Here is a 12,168-nt window from a genome sequence, read left to right on the forward strand (position 1 = left end):
TTACTCATGGGTGGCCTTATTATGTTATTCTTCTAAGGTTATATTTACCCAGTAAAAATTCTAAAAGTCCCTCAATCTATGTCTTACAACTTCCTCATTTAACAAAACACTCCCATCCTAGATCTGCTTGATATATGCCAGGTCTTTATGTTTCTTCATTTATGCATTTTTTTTCTCTCTTGTGTTGTAGTGGGACTGTGGGGTTGTAATTATCCCGAATCAAACGAACATCGATATTCTACTTAATTAAATTCTCTACATATACTGTATACTGGCAATCATATACATCCATTGTAGTTTTACTTTAGATATTACTTCAGTCCCTATCTATATCACTAATTTTTCATATAGGGGATACTCTCTTACACATTCAATTTCCCTTTACCCAAAATTAAGCACCATATTTTTCACTGTAATATATTGAAAAGACTTCCAACATATTTACCTAAAGCAACTTAACTAATCAATATCACCAATCGTTAATCCAATAAACTTAACAATGAGTGTCATACTTAATTACAAACAAATAAAACTATTATAAATGTATATCATAAGATAACAGGATATCTTATTTTTTGTCATAATACAGCAATATTGTTTTCACTCCATGTAGAAAGTTTTATTCCACTGGTATATACTCTACACAGCATGACAAAATATGTCACTATTGGTTTCACAATAACATCACACTCTTTAGGCACCAAATAATATCTGTACAAGTCAATCAATCAATCAATATACCAAGGCACTTCCCCCAATTTTGGGGGGTAGCCGACACCAACAATGAAACGAAACAAAACAAAAAGGGGACCTCTATTCTCTATGTTCCTTCAGCCTAATCAGGGACTCAACCGAGTTCAGCTGGTACTGCTAGGGTGCCACAGCCCAACCTCCCACATTTCCACCACAGATGAAGCTTCATAATGCTGACTCCCCTACTGCTGCTACCTCCGCGGTCATCTAAGGCACCGGAGGAAGCAGCAGGGCCTACTGGAACTGCGTCACAATCGCTCGCCATTCATTCCTATTTCTAGCACGCTCTCTTGCCTCTCTCACATCTATCCTCCTATCACCCAGAGCTTTCTTCACACCATCCATCCACCCAAACCTTGGCCTTCCTCTTGTACTTCTCCCATCAACTCTTGCATTCATCACCTTCTTTAGCAGACAACAACTTTCCATTCTCTCAACATGGCCAAACCACCTCAACACATTCATATCCACTCTAGCCGCTAACTCATTTCTTACACCTGTTCTCTCCCTCACCACTTCGTTCCTAACCCTATCTACTCGAGATACACCAGCCATACTCCTCAGACACTTCATCTCAAACACATTCAATTTCTGTCTCTCCCTCACTTTCATTCCCCACGACTCCGATCCATACATCACAGTTGGTACGATCACTTTCTCATACAGAACTCTCTTTACATTCATGCCCAACCCTCTATTTTTTACTACTCCCTTAACTGCCCCCAACACTTTGCAACCTTCATTCACTCTCTGACGTACATCTGCTTCCACTCCACCATTTGCTGCAACAATAGACCCCAAGTACTTAAACTGATCCACCTCCTCAAGTAACTCTCCATTCAACATGACATTCAACCTTGCACCACCTTCCCTTCTCGTACATCTCATAACCTTACTTTTACCCACATTGACTCTCAATTTCCTTCTCTCACACACCCTTCCAAATTCTGTCACTAGTCGGTCAAGCTTCTCTTCTGTGTCTGCTACCAGTACAGTATCATCCGCAAACAACAACTGATTTACCTCCCATTCATGGTCATTCTCGCCTACCAGTTTTAATCCTCGTCCAAGCACTCGAGCATTCACCTCTCTCACCACTCCATCAACATACAAGTTAAACAACCACGGCGACATCACACATCCCTGTCTCAGCCCCACTCTCACCGGAAACCAATCACTCACTTCATTTCCTATTCTAACACATGCTTTACTACCTTTGTATAAACTTTTCACTGCTTGCAACAACCTTCCACCAACTCCATATAACCTCATCACATTCCACATTGCTTCCCTATCAACTCTATCATATGCTTTCTCCAGATCCATAAACGCAACATACACCTCCTTACCTTTTACTAAATATTTCTCGCATATCTGCCTAACTGTAAAAATCTGATTCATACAACCCCTACCTCTTCTAAAACCACCCTGTACTTCCAAGATTGCATTCTCTGTTTTATCCTTAATCCTATTAATCAATACTCTACCATACACTTTTCCAACTACACTCAACAAACTAATACCTCTTGAATTACAACACTCATGCACATCTCCCTTACCCTTATATAGTGGTACAATACATGCACAAACCCAATCTACTGGTACCATTGACAACACAAAACACATATTAAACAATCTCACCAACCATTCAAGTACAGTCACACCCCCTTCCTTCAACATCTCAGCTTTCACACCATCCAAGTGCAGTACCTTATTCAATCTGTCACCTATTTATTCCACACTTTTTTTTTTTTTAACAAAGCTTTTTCTATTTCCCTGTCACTTTTCATCAGAATCTACCTTTTGGGTCTTATTGGTGGCTTTACATTGAGTAATTGACAAAGGCTTATTAACCTATCTGTGACATTAAACTTCCTTAATCCTCTTATTACTGGTTTTACTCTTACTCTGACGAAAGCTTATCTATCTGACTTCCATTAGCTTCTGAAATGCCAGGACGTATACTACCAGGTCCCCAAAAATTAACTCTTAGTGTCTTGAAAACAACAACAGAGAAAAGCTACTTAGGCCACCATCCCCCTCAGTTTAGCATTTCAACAAAAGAAGACTAGACAAAACATAAACCAGGAATTACTAAAGCTATTTACTTCATTGATATTTCTATCAATCATCATTAAATCAGCTTCCAGAAACAACTGGTATGACAGTGCATTCCTTTTGTGTAATCTCTCTATCAACTAGATCTTGCCGTCACATCCGAAAACTAGTCGTTGTACCAATATTCTGTCTGACTGATGGTTCTGTCAGTGATTCTGATAACCTTTTCTGAAGTATTTTGCTTTTCCCTTTCTGTTATTCGTAATTGAGGTCAATATCTATATTGAGAACACGTCTACTACAATCTTACTACAGTCCCTCTCTGAAACCATTTCATTCACTCTAGTGCTGGTTCAGTTGTTATTTCGCAAAGACATCCAATGTTTTCTTTCTTCCAAGATCACCACGCAGCACAATAGGCTTATCCATCTTCCTCTTTAAAGCAATCTTATTTTTCGTAGGTGTAAAATTTTAATGTACCCCTTTCCTTTATTATTGTTGTCTTACTTTTTATCCCTTTTGAGATAAGCTCTACTTGTCTCTAGTTTAATAATCTTCATGTGATTTTCAAACCAGACATTATTTTTCTAGATCCTATTCATATTCAACTTTTATATTGTCTTCACTATTTGCTCATTTATATTACTTAGCATCTCTGGTAGACAAAATACAATACACATTTCTTAGTCCACGGCATCCATATCCAGTAGATTCTTTCCAAGGCGGTACTTTTTCCTTTGCGTCTTTTCCAGGTACCCTTAATGTTTTTTTTTTTTGCTTATGTTTAGTATTCATCTCTTTCCATTTCCCTCTTCTGCTTCAAAACTTCTCCATTCTATTGAAAATAGATTATCACCGCATGCCAAGTCCAAGTGTTGCCCCTTTTCTGTGTTTCCTTGTGCCTGTTTGTTGTCATGATAGACATTAGATGACGCAAAACAAATTCTTGACATTTTTCTCACAGTTCTGATACACCTGACACTGACTTCATTTATTTATCTAAAGGTTGCTACTGTTCTTGAAATATTCTATTCTAATTGTTCATTACATCTCTTTTAGATTATTTATTTCCTTATTCCCTTTCCTCACTAGGCTACGTTCCATGTTGGAGCCTTTGGGCTTATAGCATCTAGCTTTTCCAACTAGGGTTGTAGCTTAACAAGCAATAATAATAATAATAGTCGCTGGCCTTATTACTTGATGTATCTTCTCAAGCACTACAAATATGAGGTATTTCCTCGCTATCTTCCCAATATACTTTTTTCTCTAGTTAGCTTATTACTAAGACATTCTCATTTTGAAAATACAATGAGACCATAATCATATACTATCTTAGTAAATTAAATTATATGCCCATTCATATACAATCCTATTTTATGCCTTTACAACCTAAGATATTACAAAAGGTCACACTAAACTTAATATTCACTCACTACAAAGCATCGGCATTAACTCATTACTCCAACCAATATGAATTGCATAATTCACTTTTATACAATATTATACAAGTCTTCAATTCAGTCTTATTTCATTTTCAATTCTAAACTTGACTTGAAATTCATGTAAATTTTTTCATTGACTCTTGAAATTTTACGTTGCTTTCCTAATTCAGTAACTTTTCATCCATTTTGATTCCATTGCTACATTCATATTTTTTTTTCAAGTTTTCACTCACACCTTCTGTCAATCTCGTAGTCAAACTTGTCACTGGAGATTTTTAATCCTATACCAGAAACACAAAAGTAGTAAATGATACTCTAATATTTTTCCCATCCTTTTGTTGTTCCATATAAATCATTTGTTCTCTTATACTTAATTTCTAGTTTCTTTCTTTCATCTGATTTACTGTAGTATGATATCTTCCATCATATTTCAACCTAAGTCTGTTGCATATTTGTTGCATATTTTACTGATATCCTGTCTCGAACTCTTCAAATTCATTTTATGGGATGAGTTCCCTAATACTCTTGCAGTTCTCCCCATTCAAGCAAGTCATTTTTATATTCTCTCACTTTTATTAAGTTTCTGTTCTCAAACTCAAATTTTACCATTGAACATTTCAGTTTGGTAAAGCTTTACCGATGCTTCAAGTACAGTAGTTCATTTAAACTTCTTATTTTACCAAGCTTCTCAGATAGTAGAGTAGTGATATCCACACAAATTTGATCACTAAAAAGGGGCCAACATCCCCTCTTTCATATATTCCCACAATTTTGATTTCTCCATGTCTCCAATTACACCATTGATAAAAATATATGGCACCTATATCAATTAATTCAAAATATCCTACATGATTTATTAGTTTTAACATTCATTTAAAGACTTCTTTGGGATAATCAAAACATACATTACCTTTCTCTTCCCATATACTCAATCATGCATATATTTCAAACTAGGACTCCCTTATTTGAACCCCTTTCATACTAATTTTCATTTACATCCATTAATTCCAGAGACATTCTTTCTCATCTGGCCATTGCTTATACATACAGGTTTATCAACCTTGGTAAAATGGGCAACGCTAACTACAATTTCACATAACCACACATACTGTACTCAGCACAGCCCACTTTTTTTCTTAGTCAACCCTTTTGTAGCCTTACCAGCTATGCACATAGTGCATTCTGGAAAAGCTGTATAAACTTAGCCTCAATTTCATTATAGTCCTATTCTGGAAGAATGACTCCAATGCCCATTATTCTAAAATAAAGATTCTCCTCTCTGCCTCTGCACTTTATACCTTAGTCGACTACACTTTAAAAACTATTTCAGTTTCTTTTGTCTTTCCACAATCTTTACACTGATCATTCTCATCACAATCTAATTTCTTAACTTTTACTGTAAACACACACTACTTACCAATCGTCAGTCCTTAAGGTAGAAACATAGATCTTGAATTTTCATTTCCATCAGCCTCCAATTTTGTTCTTTTCCTCATTATTATAATAAACAGCAAATGACACAGGTCTTGCCTTTGATATACACCATTTTTTTTCTAATAGTTTTTGTTTTGTAAACCTTGTAATTTCTAACAGAATATATTGATAAGTTTTTCTTGTAATTTCTAACATATCCAATTTTTTGTGTGTAGGTACTTCTGCATTTTCCCAATTTCTACAAATATGCGGTCTCATCTCTTTATCTTATCATCTTATCAAAGTACAGACTGGTTTTTGTTATCATTTTATAAACAACAATTTTCTTCCATTACTTATGACCTGTGATGATCAGTCTAACAAACATAATATGATAGTTTCTAGTTTCAATGATTTAATCATTCATATGCACTCAGTTATCGTGCCATTAGAAATGAAGATAATACAGACAGTATGCTCAAAACTACATTGCCTATTTGGCATACGTTGCCCCTTCAGGATATTTTACGAGGCCTTCAATTCAATCTGATTTCGTCTCTGTCTAAACTTGACATTCATCTGGAATTTTTCATTCTCACACTTCCATCTTCTCACTTGTAGTCCTGATTCAATAACATTTCATCCATTACTTCATTCCCCACATGATTAATTTCCTCGTCTCATCCTCTATATCTTAATTCTCGGTCAGATTTGACACAGAAGATTCTTGGTTTCTCACTGCAAGCATACAAATACTATATACATATTTTACTCTATTTTACATTGTCATTCTGTTGTTCAAGATGAATCCTTTTCTTCAACTCTTACACTGCCATTCGTCATTCTTCATAACTATATTTTTTAATAGTTTGCCTTCATATTTCTCTTATCATTCTGTAACGCTCTGTTTCAGTGTAAAATGCTATTCAGACCTCCTCCCCAAACACCACTTCCATTTTTTCCCCTTCAGTTATCCTTTAATACAGTATTTCACTCATTGTGTCCAAGATATGCTTAGCCAAATTATTCACATGTGGCTGATGAAAATTCATTAACCCTTTTACCCCTCAAAGGACGTACTGGTACGTTTCACAAAAGCCATCCCTTTACCCCCATGGACGTACCGGTACGTCCTTGCAAAAAAAAAGCTATAAAATTTTTTTTTCATATTTTTTATAATTTTTTTTAGAAAATTCAGGCATTTTCCAAGAGAATGAGACCAACCTGACCTCTCTATAATGAAAATTAAGGCTGTTAGAGCAATTTAAAAAAAATATACTGCAAAATGTGCTGGGAAAAATATAACCCCCTGGGGGTCAAGGGTTGGAAATTTCCAAATAGCCTGGGGGTAAAAGGGTTAACACATTCATCCTGAGTTGACCTCTAAATTCTGCTAACAGAAAATACTGTAGAGTTTGCTCATTTTTACATTATCATAATATTTGTATTCTGCAACAAAAGAGGTCAAAGATGGCTCCATGAGTAGGTATAAAAGTTACAGCATACAGAAGTGCCACATTAGGACTCTCATAGTATCAATGGTAACTGACAAATGGTATATAATTAAAAAGAAATAGAAATAATTTCATTCTTCCTTTCCAAAAAATACCTTCAATCTTTCATATTATTTCCCTTCCATAATGCCCATTCATGATCTGGTGGAGGACGCCTTCTTCAACTCTAACAGTTTTTCATACACCCTGTCAGACTTTCCTTGTTCAAATTAAGACCTCTTATTCAGTTTTTTATTTTCATGTTCTATTTAAAGTTCGACTTGATGTTTATTAGTCTTGGTCTGCCGAAGATACTTTTTCAGTATTCCTTCATTCAAATTTTTAGCATTTTAGCAATAATCTGGATTTCTTTGCTCTCATTTCAACCAAACTTCGTTGTGATTTTGTTTCACAAATTACTAGTCACACCATCCTCATATTCATTACTTAACATTTTCAAGTTTTCAAATACACTTTCGAGTTTCTTATTTACATGACTATGCTATGGCCTTTCTCAATTTAAATAAGAAACTTTATCCAATTGACCAAACTTTCTTTACTGTATATAGTCCCTCAAAGTTTTCTCTCATGATACTGAAAATGAATCGTCCTTTTTAATCCTTCTTTAGGAAGTCCTTTTCCATTCTCTCGATCACTTTACTCGACTCTTTTCTGTTGTCTTCAGATGCTCTTGTTGCTAGAAAGAAACTCTTAGAATTAATCAAAGCCATACATGGAGACATAGCAATACTCTTGTGCATAATACCATTATAAATTCACAAAGCTTTTCCAAAATAGAAATCCTTTTCAGCCTATCATCCAGTCATCAATTGTAACATTTTCCTTAATGTTCTTACTGTATGTTTAGGCAACTCACTTGCAATTTTCATTTAACAACTATATTGACTACAATCGCTGAATATTTAAACATTCTTATACACTTACACACTTCTCTACTCTGCAAACATTCCCATATCATCTACCACAATCACTATATATTTGTAACTCTTTACAGTCACAGATAATGAAAAAGTTAATGACGGCCACTTCAAGTTGTTCATTTATACTTTCCCTTCCTTCCTTCATGTATTCCCACAATTTTACCTTCCCTATATATTCATGACTATCGTTTACATTTTGAGTCATTATAATTATACCATTCATAGTAATCAATATGTATTCATTATCTTATCCCAACACATTACAAAATACATTTCTTTCTCTAAACCTAGCAATAAATTCTATGAAGTCTGTATAATACCTTTTTAAACATTATTTCAAGGGTGCTATTATAGTATGCTATCTACTGCCGATTTTGCTATCTACCACCCCTTTCTGACTATAGTATGATACCTACCATCAGTCCCTAAGGATACGGTCTACTTGCTTTTCCGCCTCTAATAAGGAGGATCACTACCGACTTGATAACCTAACATAACCTAACCTAACCTAACCTAACCTACAAACTGCTTATAATTATGCACCCTTGTTGTCCTGCCAATAGATATTATTAAACTATCATTACAAGTCCAATGAGGATAACATACTGGTGGTAAGTAATCTGTTTGATAATCCTCATCAAACAGGAGGATTAACATTGATGGTAGATAACATACTTTGAGGTAGATACCATACTATAGTAGAAATTCGACGGTAGATAGCATACTGTAATAGCACCATTTCAAGTCCCTGATCATTAGGGATAAATGGCTAGTGCCTTTCTTTCACAGCCTCCAAACCTGATAATTCATACAAAATTCCCCATAAATACTTTATACTATACTGTATATGCTTATGTATACACTATTCCATTTCAACAACAATTTATTTACACATCCACAGGCACCTTTCTTATCATTTATTGTTATAGTCAGGTTTCCTTGTAACAGCATAATTGAACAACATTCATAGTACTTGTATTCCACTTGAGTTGTCCCACCTAACATACCACACTAGCCTTCACCAAGGAAATATATGGTACCTATATCTAATATTCTCTAATATCCTATGTGATTCATATGTTCAGCAGCCATTTTATTGCTCTGTACACATACATACATATATATATATATATATATATATATATATATATATATATATATATATATATATATATATATATATATATATATATATATATATATATATAATCAAACTTCTTTGAGATTGAAACACACATGACATTCTCTTACCATATACACAAACTATAGGGCTCAGGTCATATAACCCTCTTCATGCTCACTTTCCTTGAACCATGCTTTTTATTTTCCCGAGACATTCATTTTCCCGAGACATCTGGGCTTATAGCATCTTGCTTTTCCAACTAGGGTTGTAGCTTGGATAGTAATAATAATAATAATAATAAAGGTGGTTACAATTCCCAAAGTAACCCTGTTCTGAAAAAGTGACCCCACTGACCATTATTCCAAAATACAGAAATTCTCCTCCTATCTGCATTACATCCACCTCACTTAAAACCTTTTCAATTTGCTTTCTCTTTCCACAATCCTTACACTGTGACTAATCTGGCCACAACCAAAGTAGGCACCCAGCAACCATTTACCTCTAAATCTCCTCTTTTATGTATACCATCCGACCTTCCACTTCTGATTTACACTACTGTTTTTATTCACCCCCTGCATGTCCAGTGTAAAGTCTACTGCCATCCTCTTCTCTCTTACGTCAACTTCAATGATATTCATACAAAAATTAGGCAATGATATTCATTAGCTATACTCATGAGTGTACATCCTTATAGGACATAAACTCAGGGATATGTTTTTCCTACCTACTCCCTCCATCCTCGCATTCACATCCCCTTAAATTTCATAATCTTACACAATCTCTGACACATCATTCACTTTCAAACATTTATTTGCTCCTTTTGGTTTTCTGTCACAGTAGTTACAAACTCTTTAAGCAAGTTTCATGTATATCTTCATCCTATAAATATTTCCTATCTAGTCTCCTTTGAATATTTGTTTATAAAGTTACATTATCTGTTCTCCTAGCTTTTTCACATTCGCTTGTTCTTGTGGTACCCATCACCTTGCTTTCTCTGTCACTTGTAATGATTTGAGTATGTTGCTCTCTTAGATATTCAATAATACTGTACGTGTTTTCCTATTCTTTATGCATGCCCCAGTAGTTTTTAATCTTCTATATATATTTCTTCATAGCTGCTTCATATTTTAGACCTCTTCTATCAATTTCTATCTAATAATTCACCACAAGGCAATCCATTATTAGCCTAGGAAGTACTCTTTTTCTAGATTTATCATATATAGTTAATCTCATTTTATTTTTACCGTCTCTTACTCATCCTTTTTATTTTGCCAGTGACAATAATATTTTTTATTCATTTGCTTTTTCTCTCTTCATTCATTTGTTTGTTTCCTTACCATAATCTCCCCCTTTTCAGTGTATTGTATATACTGTATATTCCTGCGATCTTCCATTATTTTTACCAATTTTTTACTTAGTTTTATGCTTATTCTACAAAAGCATGGTCATCTGCGAACAGCCCACTCAGAGAGACCACCACCTTAACATCTGATATGACGATGTTAATCACAAGGTCAAAGTTGTATCGACGTCAAGCTAATTCTTAAACTTTCCTATACTCCTGCCAGAGCTTGTGTATGTGGCTGCCTCTGCTAACGTAACCTGTAACACTCTTAACATAATTTTCAGAGATTCCCTTCTGTTTCATATATTTCCACACTTCTTGCCTCAGTACCCAGTCATATGCTGTATACCAGGCATAGTCGTTTCCGTGTATCTCTATATTTTCTCTTTTTATCAATATTCTATTTTCTGTCTTAATGCCAAAATTGCATCTTTTGTATCATTCCCTGACATGAATCTAAATTGATCCTTCCTAATTGCAGGTTTCTTTCCTTATTCTTTATTGTAATTATTTCATAAGTCTTCATTGTGTAGGGTATCGATTGCATCTCTTGGTAATTAGAGCATTCATAAGAATCACCCTTTAGTTCTTACACGTTTGGTCTCACAGTATACTGTATGTGTATATTTGTCCCTTCATTTCCCAAGTATTGCCATACCTAAACTGATACACCATCAGTTCCTGCTGCCTTTCTCTGTTTTATATTATTTTATGCTCTTTTCATCTCATCTCTACCAATATCTAAAACTTGTCTTGCTTCCGAGTTGGCATATTTTGTTGTTTTTGAGTTTTGTTCTTTATATAACTTCTAGACAGTTATTCCTACCATCTTGTTCTTATACTTTACTCATCCTTGATCAGTTTGATTTATATCAAGTTTTTAGTGGCTTTATTTCTGCATTTTCTATCTCTTATCTTCCAATGTTTTTAATTTTCTGGGTAACTAATACATTTCACTTAACCTTTATGCTGGTCACAGCCTTTTTATTGCTTCTTTATTTGCACTTTTCCAAGCCAGTTTTTTCCAAAATTTATTTTTGTCATAAGTTATCCACAATTTGTTTTATTTTTTATTGTTTCCTGCATGTTATGAATCTATCATCAGCTCTACTTATCTATACGTGGTCCCCTGATAATTTTTTTTTCAAATATATTTACTTTGAATATCAGGATTATCATGTTATTTCATACCCACCAGGTGTTTTTCCTTTACTAATCTATCGTTATCAAGAAGCCATTCCTTAGATCTCGCATTTCATTATCTTCTAACATATACCACTTTAAGGTTGTGCTATCTCCTTTCCTTTCTCAATTAGTTTTGTCTAAGTCAACACACCAATAAGCTGTGATGCATACCGACACTTTTTTGGGGGTTTTGCAATTTTCAATCCTGTTGGATGGCTCCATATATCACTACAATAAATGTTGCTTGACCTGTGTCCCTTCACTAAGAAAATTTTTGTTAATTTACGTATCTAGTGTCATTGCAGAATTTTCTATTAGTTCTCCCTTGGTTCACTTCTCCCATACCGTATCCTTTATTCATCCTGCTATTATTTTCACAACTGTATCCAGTATGTCCATTAGATCACCTTCTATG

This window comes from Palaemon carinicauda, unplaced genomic scaffold (genome assembly GCF_036898095.1).
Source record: "Palaemon carinicauda isolate YSFRI2023 unplaced genomic scaffold, ASM3689809v2 scaffold45, whole genome shotgun sequence".
NCBI lineage: Eukaryota > Metazoa > Arthropoda > Malacostraca > Decapoda > Palaemonidae > Palaemon > Palaemon carinicauda.